We start from the raw sequence: 17,889 nt of genomic DNA on the forward strand, positions 1-17,889 counted from the left end.
TAACATTATATTTAACACTGCAAGCATTTACACAACTACATACACTTACTATACTCATAGATCCAAATCCAATAAATAATTACAAACAGAAATATGCACAAGAATACAATTGTACATATGCAGTTGTCAAATATGCTTTAATATGTTTTAGTCCTGCAATGTCCAGTTAATAAATTAATTATGCTTGCTTTATCTGCCTTACTTTGTGGTTGGATAGGAGGGGGCCAGTGGTGTATCCTGGTTTTGTGCTGCCCCAGCACAAAACTCAGGCGCCCCCCCCCCCCCCAGCGCGCCACCCCCACCCAACCTTTACCCCGCCCCGCATTCTAAATACACACACACACACACACACACACATTCACTGACACATACGCATACACTAACTAACAAAAACACACACTCGCTAACAGAAACACTCGCTAACAGACACACACACTAACAGACACACACACTAACAGACACACACACTAACAGACACACACACTAACAGACACACACACTAACAGACACACACACTAACAGACACACTAGCAGACACAAACTAGCAGACACACACACACTCACAGACACCCACACACACACACACTAACAGACACACACACACACACACACTAACAGACACACACACACTAAGACACACACAGTCTAAGACACACACACACACTAAGACACACACACTCACTAAGACACACACACTCACTAAGACACACACACACTCACTAAGACCCACACACTCACTAAGACACACACTCACTAAGACACACACTCACTAAGACACACACTCACTAAGACACACACTCACTAAGACACACACTCACTAAGACACACACTCACTAACAGACACACACACTAACAGACACACACTCACTAACAGACACACACACACTCACTAACAGACACACACACACACACACTCACTAACAGACACACACACACACACACTCACTAACAGACACACACACTCACTAACAGACACACACACACACTCACTCACATTAACACTTTTCTTTTTTTTTTTTTTACTTTAACCCCCCCAGTCTCCTTACCTTTGGGAATGCTGGGGGGGGGGGTCATCTTTCTCCCTGGTGGTCCAGTGGCTGCTGGGCGGTCGGGCGGTCGGGCGGCGCTGCTGGGCGGGCGGCGAGGGAGCACTCCCCCTGAGCTGTCTGCTCAGCTCCCTCGCGCGCCGCACAGTGAGGCTGGGAGGCGGAGCCGGAATATGACGTCATATTCCGGCTCCCAGCCTCACTCTTTGGCACGCGAGGGAGCTGAGCAGACAGCTCAGGGGGAGTGCTCCCTCGCCGCCCACCCAGCAGCGCCGCCCGACCGCCCAGCATGTCTGTTAGCCGCAAGGCTAACAAGACATTTGCCTTGGGCATTTGGGGGGCGGCTTTTTTTGCCGCCCCCTGGAAAATGCCGCCCAAGGCAAATGCCTTGTTTGCCTCGCGGCTAATACGCCCCTGGAGGGGGCGCCTTAGAATTTTGTGTCTAAAAACTCTTGATATGTAAATCTGGCCCTGTGGGTGGTGTATACAGGGAATTTTCAGACATATGGGGAAGAGTGGGGGTGGGATGTGCAGGTAGGTGGTTAAACAATAACTTAAGGAAATTATGAATTAGCACACCAGAGGCTCATTGGTTTTATGTTTGACTATAGCCAGGGAGAGGGTGTAAGGAGTTCTCCAGATTTAGGAGTTGCCCAAAGGGAAAAAGTGATACTTCCACACTTATTATAATTTGTCCCCTTCATCAAGAAGTTCAAAGTTTTGACCGAATCATGTCAGACATGTTTATGCTTTAGGAATGTAGCATTCAAATTTAAAATTGTAGCATACTTAAAGGGACACTGTAATCACCAGAACAAGAGCATCTTAATATAGCTGTTGTGGTGAGTATAGCATGTCCCTGAAGGCTTTTTTTTTCCAGAGAAAAGGCAGTGTTTACCTTGCTGCCTGGGGACACCTGTAGTGGCACTCATTCAGACAGGCACTAGTGGTGCTTCCTGGGGACGCTTGGCGTCTCCATGCTCTGTATGAATACACTGAAATTTCCCTATAAGATGCATTGTTAGGATGCTGTTTAATCAGGGCCGGTGCAAGGATTTTTGCCGCCCTAGGCAAAAAAAATGTTGCCGCCCCCCCATATGTCCTGCCCACCATGTGACATCACAATGCCCTGCCCATATGCTCTGCACTGAGTGAGCACTTCCTGTCATTCCACCGGCGGCCGGGTACAGGAAACAGAGGTTCCTGTCCCGCGTTCCGCGCCGCCCGGCCACGCTACATAAAGAGACCGGTAGGAGGGAGCGCTCTGTGCTTCCCTCCTGCCGGTCACTCAAACCCGGCCGCCCTCCATGCAGCAGTGCTGCGCCGCCTGAGGCTTGTAAAAGCGCTCAGGCAGTGCAGCATGAGGAGCGACACCGGGCACAGGGATCCGGCGCCCCCTGCTAAGTTGCGCCATAGGCGGCTGCCTAGGTCGCCTTACAGGTAGCGCCGGCCCTGTGTTTAATAGATAAAGCCCAAGATTCATAAAAGGCCATAAGCACAGGAATGCAGTACAAATGGTCAGGAAAGCCAAAGGTCAGAAGATGTGGTACAGGATTATAATCAGGAGTCATGCAGGAATCAAATACCAGGAAGCAAATAGAACAGGCTGAACACAACAGGAGAACAGTATAACGGAGCAAAGAGCCAAGTGGAGTTTAAATGGGGAGAGGAGGCATGTCCACTTACTGCAGCTCTGCCTTTATGTAGCCCCCTTTTCTGATTTGTACCCTGTTTCTCTTTAAGAGGCCTTGCTTCGGTGCACGCTCCATAAGATTATCCAGAAGCTCTGCCACTCTGACATAAGAGAATGGAGAAGACTGTTCCCCTTCTGCATAGCTGCGTCTGGGAAGCGAAATCGCCTGTCCCTGGAGGACTGCAAGCGGCTAGCATCGATGGATTGGCTGGCTGCACTGCACAGAAGGTAGTGCTCCAGCATGACATCTCATTGTAGAGAGAGAGAGAGACGCAGCATGAGGCAAGTAAGCAGAGGAGTGGGGACCTGACATTCATTAAATCAATGCATCTCTGTGAGGAGATGCTGAATGGCTAGAGTGGCATCTGGCTCCGCCCTGCCTACTTTGCTGAGATGTCATCAGAATTGACGATCTCAGCCAATCTAATGATTTCCCATAGGAAAGCATTGTATTGGCTGAGATGATCAATTCTGATGATCTCAGCCAAGGAGGCAGATCCGGGGAAGAGTCAGCACCGGCAGACCCGTGCGGCACTGGAATAAAGGTGCGCAAACTAACCTTTTAAATTAGAGGCAGGGGGGCAGAGGGGCTACATAGTTATATTATAGCTATAGTGACAGGAATACATGTTTGTATTCCTGTTACTATAGTGCTCCATTAAGTTATCTCTTTTAGTATTCTATTGTGAATGTAGGAATGAAGCAGGTTCTATATGTGACCAGGTAAAGCAATACCAGTAAAACTTTCTAATAAAGTTATAGCCTAGCGTAAATATTATTTACTAGTCAATCATATGCTAGAGTTAATGCAGTAAGAGTTGTTTTAACTGTTTAATCCATGAAATAAACACAAGGATGTTGCTGAGTAATATAATGCACTTTCAAGTATAGGCATGTTTATTTAAAATGAAAAGCCAGTGTCTTGGACTAGAAAACTATTCTTAAAAATATGATTGAAGCTATCTATTTGTTACATTAAAATAAAATGTGAATGAAATATACTACTAATATGTTTGCCTGAAAACATATTAGTCCAAATGCTTTTGTAGCAAATTATTTTTGGGATATGTGTTACACAGAGTAGAACAATTGAGTAACACTATCTTATGCTTGCATTTTGCTTCAGGTACTGTAATTCCGTTAGCGTTAGGACTCTAATGGGAACAATGACAGACTGCAACCATTAAAACAATAATTGCAATTCTATTACTCTTTCTGATTCCTCCCACTTACACAGCTCTAACCTCAATGTGTTACATGTCATGCTCTGATTAGCAATGTTATTACAGTGCTTCAGAACTTGAAAAGTAATATTTTTTTTCTCCAAGTTTCTGTTTCTAAAGATATAGCTATATATATATATATATGTGTGTGTGTGTGTGTATATATATGTGTATATATATGTGTGTGTGTGTGTGTGTGTGTGTGTGCGTGTGTGTATAAACATTTGCCTATACTTCTTATGTTGCTTACACTGTTAAGATTATTGATACAATAAATAGATAGATATTTTTTATTTATTTATCTTTTATAAAATTCATGAAAAATTCTTCATTTCTTTTGTTAATTCTTACATTGAAGAACCCCAGAGTTCAGGTGTGTTATGCCGCACCTGGAGAGCATTTACTAAGATTGAACTTGACACTCTAATGGCTGTATAACCCACATGTTATATGCATCCAAAGATTACATTTTAAACAAAATCTCTCCAGATTATAAATAGTAACTATCTTCAGAAGCATGTGGTACGTAACAGTAGACGTGTGCATTTGTTTTCGTATGAATATGATTTTGAAAGCAACCAATCAGAGGGTGATGAGTCAAATTATACAGCATGGTAAAATCCCAGAAAACTTTCCCACGCTGTGTAAAATGACACAAAGCACTCTGATTGGTTGGATTTCAAGCCAACCAGAGTGCTGTGACAGGTAAATGTAGAGACTTACCTGTCAGTCTCTTCATTTACCGGTCAGAGCCCGTTGATTGGTTGACTTAAACCAACCAATCTGAGTGCTCTGAGCCTAATTGCAGGGCGTGGGTGGGCTTTATAAACCTTTATTTGCCCTGCAGAGCTCATTCTGTGCCGTGCCCTCCATAGGTAAAGATGGATTATATTTTTAGCGTTAGGATATATTTTTTTTCAAAAAAACAGATAGTGTAGCATTTCTATATATATATACAATAAAAGTAGTAGTTACCTAAAAGGTAGATGGTAGTCTACACCCAAAATACAGACTTATGCGTGTAATGAGTCAAATGGAATCGGGTTCTGTAACAATGTAAAAGATATCCACATAGTGTAAAATCGTACTAATATAAAATTGATATAAAAGTAAACATAGGAACACTCACAAACATAGAGCTATAAACCTAGCTCTGGTGTGGATGGCTTCGGGTCCGTTTAGGCGACCCACACCTATATTGAAATGTTTGGTGTGGTCCTAAGGAAATGGAGACAAAAAGGAGACCGCAATAGGGTAGCACAGTATGTATCCAAAGTATGGTGGAGAGGTATGTAAGAATTATACTTACAAACCTAGAGCCCCTATGGCTCTGCAGTCTTGTAGTGTGTAGTAAGGGACTACACTCCCTAAGATGCAAAGAGTCACCGGTCACCAGGATGGAAAGTAAAAACTTGCTTTTATTCGATACACTTTAAATAGGTAAAACAATAAAAATAGGTCCTCCCCCTTTTTTTACTTTAGGGCCCCCACCCGCTCAGGGAGGGTGGACCCTTTTTTTTTTTTTTTTTTTTTAACAGTGAGCAGCCACAGGCTGCTCACTGTTTAATAGACATGCCCCTATTTAATAGACATGCCCCATAGACATGCCCCTACTCGCGGTATTGAGAGTAGGGGCACAATTTACTAATACTAAGTAATTTTTACTTAGTATTAGTACATTTGGTCACAAAAAAAAAAAATAGGGGGCGGACCGATGCTATTCGCCAGCGAACCATTCGGGACATCACTATACATGAGCTATGTATATTGAAATCACTGCATTGTAGCAAGTTTGTTGTCTAGATACAAAGTAACATAGCTGCAGCATAACAAGGTAAAAATCTTGTAACAATTCTCAAAATAGAGCTAGGCAAGTAACAAGCCTTGTGCCATGTGAAGTTATCACTTTGCATGGACTATATATGGTATTAACTCTGTATTGTAGCCGGTATGTTTGTCTAAATGCAAGATATCCTCGCTGCAGCATGCAAGGTGAAGGGATATACTAACTAAACTATAATTGTAGTAAACTATAATCGTATGTGCCAAGCGATATGGGGCGCTGCACGGATACTACGATAGTTAGTGTACTAAATATTCGATCGCTACTGAAATGGTTTTAAACTAAGTAACTAGCACATGTGAATAAATATTAAACCGCTCAGGCCGTAATTCTAAGGAAATAATTGGTATCCTAAACAGTCAGAAAAGAGGACAGAGAATCTGATCCTCCATAGATGCAGTATTATAATGTTGCCTGAAGCATAAGTGGTTAAACCAACTCGGGGTCATGAAGCAGGAATGGTGTCCGATATTCATGGAGTATTAGATAAGGGTGAAGCCTCAAGGCCACCGAGTTCCCCTGACGCACGCGTTTCGCCCACAACTCATCAGAGGGGAGTTTTGAACAGAACCTCATTACGATTATACACGCTCAGTAATTATGTTCACTTCCTACATTTTTGTATATACTTCAGTTTATTTATTTATTTAGATTTCTACTATGACCTATTTTTAACCTGGGAATTTGACCATTACTTTTATAGTGGTCCAATATCTACTCATTTCTTCATAAATAGGTCATCTATAAGAGATTACCAATACATTGGTTTATAATATATTTTTAATAGATTGTAAATATCTCTGCACTCTTTTCTTCTTTTATTTATTAATATTATTTCTATTTAGGACATTTAGACCCTAATTTTACTATTATTAATACAAGTTGTTTTTTAAGGGCACTCACTTTTTCTAAAACCGAATTAGTTTACCAAAGACAGATATATATAGTGTTATTTTTCCCACAACTCATGGTTTTAGGATTATCTATCTATCCATCCATTATCTCATTATATGACATTTTAAAATAAGCATATATGAAGTATAGAATGAATCATGATAATGTGATTCTATGACAATCTACTAAACTTTTGCAGATTATGCATTACCAATTTCATGCTAGAATGAGTTTAAGACCATTCAAGAACTACTTAATGATTTATTAATAATTAGTGAATACATACATAGTGATTTGTTTCGTGACAGTTATTCAATTGCTATTGGGTTATTTAGAGTTCACTAGCAGATTAAAATGATATCATCTCTATCATCATTCTTGATTATATCGGAATGTCATGTCAAAAGCATTATACCATATATATTTATCAATTTATCTACAGTACCAAATCCATTATCTTTAATACAGAATTGTCTCTGTGGGCAAATATTCCACCTGATAAGAATGGAGTGTAAATAGAATATTATTTTATAATAAATTCATGTCTGTATTCCAAGTTGTCTAAAGACCAGTGACTTGCCAGGAATAAAATGGAATTGTAGACAAATACAAAAAATAGATAACCGCGCCTTAGAACACTGTAATGCACAAAAGTGAAGTCAAATATAAATCATATGTACATACTTTTGTTAAAAGTCTATGAAGTCTTTGACTGTTATACAGTGCATGGTATCTCAAAGAAAAAGGAAAAAAATAGACAATATTAGTGCAGTATGTCTTTAACACAGTGAAGTAGAGTGCTATAGAAAAAACAAACTCACTTCTTATAGAGCTACAAAGAGCTCTGCTGTGTAGGTCATAGACAGTGCAATTCCCATCACTGGATATATTTTATAGTTTTTGCTAAAGCAACTCTACTGGACTTCATACATGTTGTGTTATTGCTTACCATATATCATAACACTCATATACAGTATTTCTAGACATGTGATTGCTGCAACAAAATATTACAGGGGAGATTTATCAAGGCAAAGCAGGTGTTTATTCTAAGGCAAAGTTCTAAATAATGAGTAATCACCATGGTAAAAAAAAATACAAATGCTTGTCAACATGTGTTGCTTTGATATACCACCCCCCATATGTGCAAAACTAATCATCTAACACAGTTTTTTTTTGTTTGTTTTTTTTTTTTTGGGGGGGGGGGGAAGGGCACAGCTACAAGAGACACCCTGTAGAAAAGCTACATTTACACATATTATGCAAATCCCTGTGGCCTATCAATTTAGGTAATTTTATCCCCCAAAATATAGAATTAAACATATAAATCTGATAACTGTAATACATATTAAACCAATCCACTTTTAAATTCACTTTAAAAATACTTTTAATTAACTTTAGTACTGAGACAATCAGAAGAATCCATTCATTTATTTAACTCCCTTCTTACTGTATTTGTCTCTTATTTACCATTTCATCCTCATTTATGTCCATCTCCTCACTCCTATTAAAGGGGCTCTCCAGTGCCAGGAACACATTGGTTTTCCTTGCAATGCAGGACCCTGCTGTGCCCCTGTCTCTCCCATCCCCCATCCCAAGTTACTGAAACTGGGGCAGGCTCTGCCTACTTTCCTCCCCCGCCGACGTCAGCCGGCTGGGGAGACCTAATGCGCATTTGCGGCAATGGCCGCACACGCGCATTAAACCTCCCCATAGGAAATCATTATTCAAAACTCTCCTATGGGGATTTTGACAACAATGGAGGTCCTCACATAATGTGAGGATGTCTAGCGTCACTTAAAACACTTTTCGTGTTCCAAGAACACGGAAGTCCCTCTAGACAGCCACTAGAGGAGGACTTAACCCTGCAAGGTAATTATTGCATTTTATAAAAACTGCAATAATTACGCTTGCAGGGTTAAGGGTGGTGGGATTTGGCACCCAGACCACTCCAATGGGCAGAAGTGGTCTGGGTGCCTGGAGTGTCCCTTTAATGTCTATTTTTATGTCTCCTCATCCTTAAATGTGTTTCTTTTCCATTCCCTCATCCCCATGTCTCTTTTCCATCTCTCTTACCCAATTTTCTATCCATAAATACAGCAATCCCACATAAGAGTACTGATTTAGGGAGTTATCTACTAAACAGCTGAAAGTTCAAAAACTTTTGTTTTCACATACACATACATATAATCACATCCACATATAATCACAGACATACAAACACATAGTTACAGACATACATATTTACATATATAGATACACACCCAATCACAGACACACACATAGAATCGCATACATACACATGATTATGATTTTTATTTATTTTTTAGAGGTACTCCCTGACTGGGAGGGCTGGAGTGGATCCTCTCCCTGGTGAGCAGTAGATCATTCCAGGGATCTCTATGTTCTTCCTGCACAGCTTACATGTGCGCCTTGTACTGATGATGGGTCCAGGTTATATCATATCCTTTTAATTTGGGCAGTAGAGGGTTCCTTTTAGAAGAAAGATGACGTCTGAGGGTAAGTATGATATCCAATTATGAAATGATATACTTCCAATTATTGGACTTTAAACTTCTCTCATACCAAATTAGAGGTTCAGATGAACTCCATGGGCTTTTTAATTTTTTGTTAACCCTTGCTATGTACTGTAAATTATTGTTTGCTTCCAAAAGGCAAATTAATGATAGTCTGTGAACATGCATTCTGTTGGATGAATCCAGTCCTAATTTAGTTTAAAGTTGGTGCATGATAAATATTCCAGATCCTATATTTTGTATGCATTCAATATCTGGTTTAATATCTGTGCTTTTTGGATGCAACAAACATGGATATTAAACCAGACATAAAATGCATCCAGCCAATTAGTGCAGTTTTGGTCAGGTTGATCAATTTCTAACTAGAGTTGGCTTTAGTAAATCAGAGAATTGACAGACCATTCAGATTTCGTCAGGTTTCACAGAAGTTTGTCCATTCAGATACAATCTGGTGTTTAGTGAATAACCTTTTAAGTTGAAGAGTTTGATGTGATCTTTAGTTCTTCTGGCCTCCTGTTAAATGAGAAAAAGATTAATTTTATCACTTTATTTACAGCCGTGCGTGGGTCTCACCACAGCTAAGCCTGCCTCCACCTTGTTTGGCCAATCCAGTGCTTTTTCATAGATTTATGAAAACGCATTGGATTGGGTTATTGTCAATGCATGGCAAAACGCGGCGCTGCGCCAATCAGTATCTCCTCATATAGATGCATTGAATGCAGAGAGTCTAAGTGACAGTCACTAGACAAGGCAATGTAAACAATACCTTGTCTCTGAAAAGACAGTGTTTACATTAAAAAGCCTGCACGGACAGGCAGTAGACACCAGAACAACCACATTAAGCTGTAGCTTCTGTGACTGTGAAGCCCCTTTAAAACATTGCATGCAATACTGATGTGTGCTGTAGAAATTTGTTTTATTTTATATTAGTGTAAATATTTTTCATATTTCTCACAACTTACCACGGTATGAATGTTTTCGATTGTTATCAAACCTGCTGTCTTTTATTTAAAAATGCTAAAGACCTGTTGGCAAATTGATACCTACATAGCACAATCACGAGTAATGTAAATGAGTTCCATTGCAAAACTAAATAAAACAAATTAACTGGCAGCAGCCAAGCACATTTTGAATAGAAGAGGACAACAAATAAGGATTAGCCGACCAGCAAGAAGCACATCAATTCGAAAATGAGTCATTTGGGTGTAATGTAACTGTCCCGTTCTGACAAAGTAAATTATGTACATGAATCTAAAGATTGCAGCATTACAAAAATATGGCTTGTTTAACTATCCTCGCAGACTGCAATCCTTTTCAGTTTTCTCTTCTTACACAAATAAGAAAGAAAGGAAAACAGTGCATACATTAGATCTCTTATTTAAACAACAAATCTATGTAAGCATGATGAAAAATAATTTAAAATTAGGTGACTGTTCAGTTTAGCTCATTCCACAATGAATTTGCTACTTCTTTTTTAATAAATAAATACCAAATATATGACCAGAATCTGCCTGTAATCTGCCAGTAATTTCTGAGGAGTTGAAAAAGTAAATTTTAAGGAGTTGAAAAATTACCTAATTTAGTTAAAAACAGCTGCGTGAGAAGAAATCCTCAACTGTTAACTGATTTTATTTGAATTTCAGACAGCAGGGGGAGTACCTGTCATTACAGGCACTCCCCCTGCTGGCAATGCCTTGGACGGCTATGCCGTCCATGTGATCGCGGGGTCCTCGCAAGGACCTCGCGATCACATGGCCCTGGGCGGCTGAAGAGGACGCAGGGGGACTCCCTGGGCTCCCAGGTAAGTCCCCCATACCGCGATCGCCGGCGTGGGATCGCCGGCGACCGGGTAAGTACATAAGATCGCAGGACGTACTATGCCGCCCTGCGGATTTTAGAGCCACCAAAATAAGGACGGCATAGTACGTCCTGCGGTCTTAAGGGGTTAATATGTATGAGAACAGATTGTTGATCCACACACATTGTTATTATACAGACAAGAATGATATTCTTTTGGAATAACAGCATAAAAAATGAGTTTAACAGTTGATCTTCATAGATTTGAGTTTTTTTCAAGTTAGATTACTATGTAACTAAACAAATATGCAACTATGTGGCTTTTACATAAAAAGTGCTGGTTATTCAATGCAAACCAATGCAAAATATAATGCTGAAAAAATATCATGCAGGCATGAAATAATGGTATAGCCAGCCAGGACTGGCTTTAAACGTTAGGTGCCTGTAGGCACACAATCCTAAGTTGAATATGAAGCAAAAAAAGAAAGGAAGACCCAAAGAGCAGAATATCTGGCCCTGAGGTCAGGCGAGGACTAAGCGGGTAATATGGGCATAATAAAGATAATTTAGAGGAAAATGAGAATACCCTGAGTGTATACACAAGTGTACCGGGTGTTCAATCACACGGATACCATATCAAACAGACAAACATGGTGTTACCAACATATTGAGTGAAAACTCATTTGAAAAGGTTAAAAATATTAGCTTTATTTCATATGTTAGACTAGATATAGGAGTAGACATTAATATAGTGTTTGGAATTGCCACAGGTAACTCTTTATAATTATTGGAGTGTAGGATGCATTGAGAGGGTTAACTATTATGTAAGGGAGAAAAAATATATATATTTTGTGTAACATTAGTAGCCCTGATCATCTGCTTCATAGAGATGTACTTATATAGTGGATTGGTAATAAAAAAAAAACACATTATATATATATATATATATATATATATATATATATATATATATATATATATATATATATATATATATTTGTGTAAGGGGCAATAGCCGTATATGGAGTAAGGATCCAGCATAAGCGTAGGATAGTATAAAGTGAGCAAGTCGGTTGTGGTGTGCCAAGACCGACGATACGGTAGGCCTGTAAATAAAGAGGGCCCACCAAGGAGTAAGAAATTAAAGTAAATGGAAAGAAAAGAGAAAGTGTTGAAATGAGGAGTGGGTGGGAGGGTCATTCTGATGCTGACCTCAAGCGATATGAGTCAGGTAAGGAGTGTCCCTTATATAGGGGAGTGAATTAATTTAAGCCCCTCCCACAAATACAGGCCAAACGGCCTTAATACTTGTGTAAGGGGCAATAGCCGTATATGGAGTAAGGATCCAGCATAAGCGTAGGATAGTATAAAGTGAGCAAGTCGGTTGTGGTGTGCCGAGACCGACGATACGGTAGGCCTGTAAATAAAGAGGGCAAAAATGAATAATCAAAGATTTAATACAGTCAACAAATGTATACAAATTAACCAGACATTTCCTTAAATGCATTACAGTATTTAATTCCTGGAAGAATTTTGAAGGTAGGAATCTAGGACCGAAAGTGAACACCATTTGTTGTGGGTAGGATATTATGTTATCTCTACTGTTGGTCCGTGTTGACTCGTTTCGGAATGTGGTAGAGCCAATAGGTAATGAAATATGTGTTTACGTACGTGGGATCGTTGAAGACAATGATCTGTCTGAGTGGTGGTGATGGTAGTGAATTCTCTGGCCTGAGAAAGGCATAAAAGGCAATGTGCATGGCTGGCAATGGCCGACTTGGTAGTATAATTGAATGGTTGTAGATCTAATAGGTCCGATAAGGATGAAAAGTTGGATGGCTATTGGTAATCTCTGAGAGGAACGTGGGAGAATGGATTCCTGAAAACCTCTGAGTATATTCTTGTCTGGTATGATAGCATGAAGTTATGGTAGTTCTGTAAACTATATAATTAATGGTGTGTGAGATAGTTTAAGTTTAAGGTGGCAAAAAGAAGCAAACCCTAGGAGAAATGTTATGACACAGGTTGAGCTATGTCGTGTTCCAATGAGATTCTTTAAGCCAGGTGAAAAGCTGTGTTATGTGTTCTACAAGTATGGGACGAAAGTGCTAGGTGGGATAGTGCATGCTATGCTGAATGAGTATGTCTAATCCATGATTTTGTCTCTGGAACGAAAGCGTGGCCATGACTGTATGGGCGGCTGTAGGAAGCGTATGATGAACATGCCTGGAATATAAATGAGACAATTATCGGCAGGGATGTATACATATATATAGTGAGTTCCCCAAAAATATCATGACCTTATGGATGAGTAGTGGCGATTGTTGATGATATGACATGTGCCTAGTTGTCAGAGTAACAACGGATTGATGACCCTGACCATGATTTACCCTATGCCACAGCAGCTGCTACAATGGGGTAGATCTTCCAAAGGGGCTGAGGTGGTGGAAAAATTTCCAAACCTGGATGCCATGGCCAACAGCTCCAAAGCAATCGTTCCCGGTAGATCGCTGCCAAACCCGTGGTAGACGCCGCGTCTGACCATCTGGTTGGAGAAGTGTCAGACAATCCTGGAAGCAACATGCTTTTACCATGCCAAGTGGTTAAGAAATTCCCCCCCATGTGCAGGTATGCTGTTGCTGAGGTGTCTAGGGACATCCTCTGATCATCATGTTGGAAGTGTGGAAAAAAGGGGAAAGTACTCTGGATGTGAAAGCATGGTCTTGTGGTATGATTGGCATGGCAAAATTAAGGAACCTGGTAGGGATTGTAGTTATTTGCAGTTGTAAGTACTAAGCAGGAGGTAGTGATTGATGTAGATGAGAATGTTCCCTATTTGTCTTGTGGTAACTTGCGTGTATGGATGCCGACTCAAGTCATATGCCCAGTAATGTGATGATAGTGTCTGGGCCTTCTGTTTCTTATGGGGTACTGGGACGCCCAAGTGGTCAACCAGACTAAGCTGCCATGAGGCTTCTAGTGAAAAATATGTTATCTTTGATCAACAAGAAGTCTTCTAGATAGTGTATGACTAAGACCTCTGGATATGTTATCATAACCAGCACAGAGTATCTGCGAATATCGATAGTAGGCTAATCTGTAGCTCGAAAGTTGAGCAGGGAAAGGATTGCCCAATTTATGCCATGTAAGTGCCAGTGTGTAGGGTAGATGGTAGCCGTTTACTGCGTTGATGATATTGGTCTTACTTAACCAAGCTTCAACCCATGCTTGAGTGATAGCTGTAAAGGTAGATCAATGGTGTTGTATAGTAAGAAAACTCCTCGGAGGGTATGAGGGAGTTGAGACTTGGGGTAGCGGAGGTGTGTGGTGCAAATAGGTCTATGGTTAGTCTTTGTTTAAGGGAAGATTCCTTGTGACAATACCAATGTGTTTGTGTTTGGTGCCCTGCTGTAAATGGTGGAGATTGGAAGACCCCTCTGCAAATCTTGGCTATGAGTGTGTTTACAGCCAATGGTTTTGTTGTGCTGACTGTAAGTGAGGGCATGCTATATTCCTTGAAGGTGTGTTTATGATACCTGTATGGGAGCCCTTTGAAGCTCCAGAGCTTTAGTAAATCTACTACAAGTCTGTAAGGGTGATGAGTCAGTAGTGTTGAAAATGCATTGGTGTGTACAGATGGTGAGTACGTTATTTGTAAGTTGTATTGGGACACATGGTTTGTCATGTGCCCTGAACCATTTGAACATATATGCAACAGTCTATATGCAATGCAACTACTCATATCAATGGTCTCTGGTAGTTCAGAGGTGCTGGTACCTGGAGCCTGAGAGCGCTCGTCCATTTGTTTGGGACAAAATCCCTTCTGTATGGGTACCTGCAAAAATAAACATCTCTACATATTCCAATTGCCAACCCAACCAAGGGATGGTCAGTTCCCGATTTACCTGGAATCCCTGGATCTGACCACCACAGATACATCATCATACATATATATATATGCCTTGCTTCCCCAATGTGCTGACATCATACGTGCAGGGTTAACGTCTTATGTGTCATAAGAATTGATTGTACCAGGTAACCAAGTTTTGGTTGGTGCTGGTTGTACAGTAGCGTGATGCCCAGCCTTGTGAGGGCTGTGGTGACCAACTCGAGATTGCCAGTCTGTCATAAATTTTTTGGCTCATGAGTTTATGAGTGAGGCTAGTATAGCCTGGGTGTCACCTGAGTTGATGTAGCTGGGCCTTCCCCTGCCTCCGTGTTGTCCGTTGATGTATGGAGGAGTTTGAATAACTCTGCTTTCCTTGCTGTAGCAGGGTAGGGGATTTGTCACCTCCTTAGGTCGGTGGTAATGTGTGGGATCGTCCAGGATCTGATTGCTGCTGGACTAGCAACATCTCCTCTGCTTGAAGGTGTATCAATTCTAGCCGGGGTGCTAGGAAGAGTTGATTCTTCACCATCTTTGTGAGAAATACTTAAATAACAATAAAGACTGCAATTATTATTTGTACCCAAGGTTCTTGCACTGGCTTGCTAGCTAAGCCGTAAGGCGAAACGATTAGGCTTGGTGTTTTTTGGTGACTGGTGAGGCCCTGCTAGTTGCCAAGTGGCTTGAGAGGCTCTATCTATGCTTGGCGCGAGGGGATTTTGAGTGGCCACCGAACGTTGTGGCAGGATGTTGGCCTCTCGGTGACAGTAACCAGAAAATAGGAAGGGGAGTGACAGGTGAGGCCCTTTCTATGATACAATGCGAGGCGGCTAGCTCACGAGTGGCCCGAGGGGTGTATGCCTCCGAGTGTGAGGCGGGGTGTTGGCCTCGCGGGACCACTAACCAAAGCATAATGCAGAGAAAAAAGGGGGTAATACCTATTGGGCCCTAGAACCCTAATTGCCAGTATACTATTACTATTCCAGGGAAGGTTAGAGATGAATAACTACGTGAGCAGGTGTATGTACTTGGTAGTATGGTATTGAACCTGACAATCCCTATAGGTTTTTTAGTAGTAACTGTAACCTGAATGGATAAAACTGTATGGCATAAGGAAATATGGCATAGACCAAGCTTATCTTAATACGTACAGTATATGTGAAAAGTAAAGTGCTGTGATGTGTAAATATTAAACATCGTAGCCATACTGGTTAAATATGTATCAATCTTAACCCATTAAGTGCCGTATGTACAAGTGAAAATGTGGTCTGTCTCCACCTTGTATGTTGTATGTTCCCTTGCTAGGGGAAAGTCTGTTGCGTGAGCAGCATGCTGTGAAAAATGTATGTGAACTATATTACCAGTTACGTATATACAGATGCGTCTGCTATTGTGTAATAATATATGTATTTATACCAGATGTTGATATAGTGCTTGCTATGTGAATTGTTGGATGTCTTATTGAATGGTAGGGGTCAGTGAACATGGTGTTGCAAAATGCAAGTGCACTGGAGATCTGCCGAGTGCCCTATAGGTGGAAGTGTAGTTGGATACTGATTGGTATGTGAAATGTTGTTTGTCTGTTGACCTATAGGTGTCAGTGTTTTGGTGTTTGTAAAACCCCATGAAAATTGTCAATGTACTTGACAGACCTGTAGGTGGCAGTGTTGATAGAACCACTGTTGGTCTTGGTGTGAAATGTAAATTATTGTGAATTAAACCTGAAGTTGAGCCCGTGCTGGAGTTTAATTTATGGTTTATGGTTATGTTTAAAACAATCTTATGTGTAATTTATATTGTCTGGTAAATTGTATATGACATGTGAAGACTGTTTTGCCGTTGACCAGTAGGGGTCAGAAATGCTGATTGTATGTTAAAATACCCTTTAACCCCTTAAGGACCAAACTTCTGGAATACAAGGGGATCATTACATGTCACACATATCATGTGTCCTTAAGGGGTTAATCCTACCGTTTGACAGATAGGAGTCAGTATAAAAGCGAAAATGCTGTAGTTAGTTTGTTTGCTTATGAAGTGAAATAAAGTCTGAGAAGCCTATAGTATACCGATTAACCGGTAGGGGTCAGCATGTAGGCGAAAATGCTGTGGTTAGTTGGTTTGTACATGAAGTGCAATAATGTCTGAGAAGCCTGTAGTACACTGAATGACTGGTAGGGGTCAGTGTGTAGGCGCAAATGCAGTGGTTCGTACATGAAATGCAATAATGTCTGAGAAGCCTGTAGTACACTGAATGACTGGTAGGGGTCAGTGTGTAGGTGAAAATGCAGTGGTTTATTGTTTTGTACATGAAAAGCAAAAACGTCTAAGAAGCCTGTAGTACACCGAATGACTGATAGGGGTCAGTGTGTAGGTGAAAATGCAGTGTTTTGTTGGTTTGTACATGAAATGCAATAATGTCTGAGAAGCCTGTAGTACACCAAAAGACCAGTAGGGGTCAGTGTGTAGGCGAAAAAAGAGTTTGTTGATTTGTACATGAAATGCGATAATATCTAAGAAGCCTGTAGTACACCAAAAACCGGTAGGGGTCAGTGTGTAGGTGAAAATGCAGTGGTTTATTGGTTTGTATATGAAAATGCAAAAAACGTCTAAGACGCCTGTAGTACATCGAATGACCGATAGGGGTCAGTGTGTAGGTGAAAAATGCGGTGGTTGGTTGGTTTTTACATGAAATGCAATAATGTCTGAGAAGCCTGTAGTACACTGAATGACCGGTAGGGGTCAGTGTGCAGACGAAAATGCAGTGGTTCGTTGGTTTGTACATGAAATGCGATAATGTCTAAGAAGCCTGTAGTACACTGAATGACCGATAGGGGGCAGTGTGTAGGTGAAAAATGCGGTGGTTGGTTGTTTTTTACATGAAATGCAATAATGTCTGAGAAGCCTGTAGTACACTGAATGACCGGTAGGGGTCAGTGTGCAGACGAAAATGCAGTGGTTTGATGGTTTGTACAT

Source organism: Pelobates fuscus, chromosome 2 (genome assembly GCF_036172605.1).
Source record: "Pelobates fuscus isolate aPelFus1 chromosome 2, aPelFus1.pri, whole genome shotgun sequence".
NCBI lineage: Eukaryota > Metazoa > Chordata > Amphibia > Anura > Pelobatidae > Pelobates > Pelobates fuscus.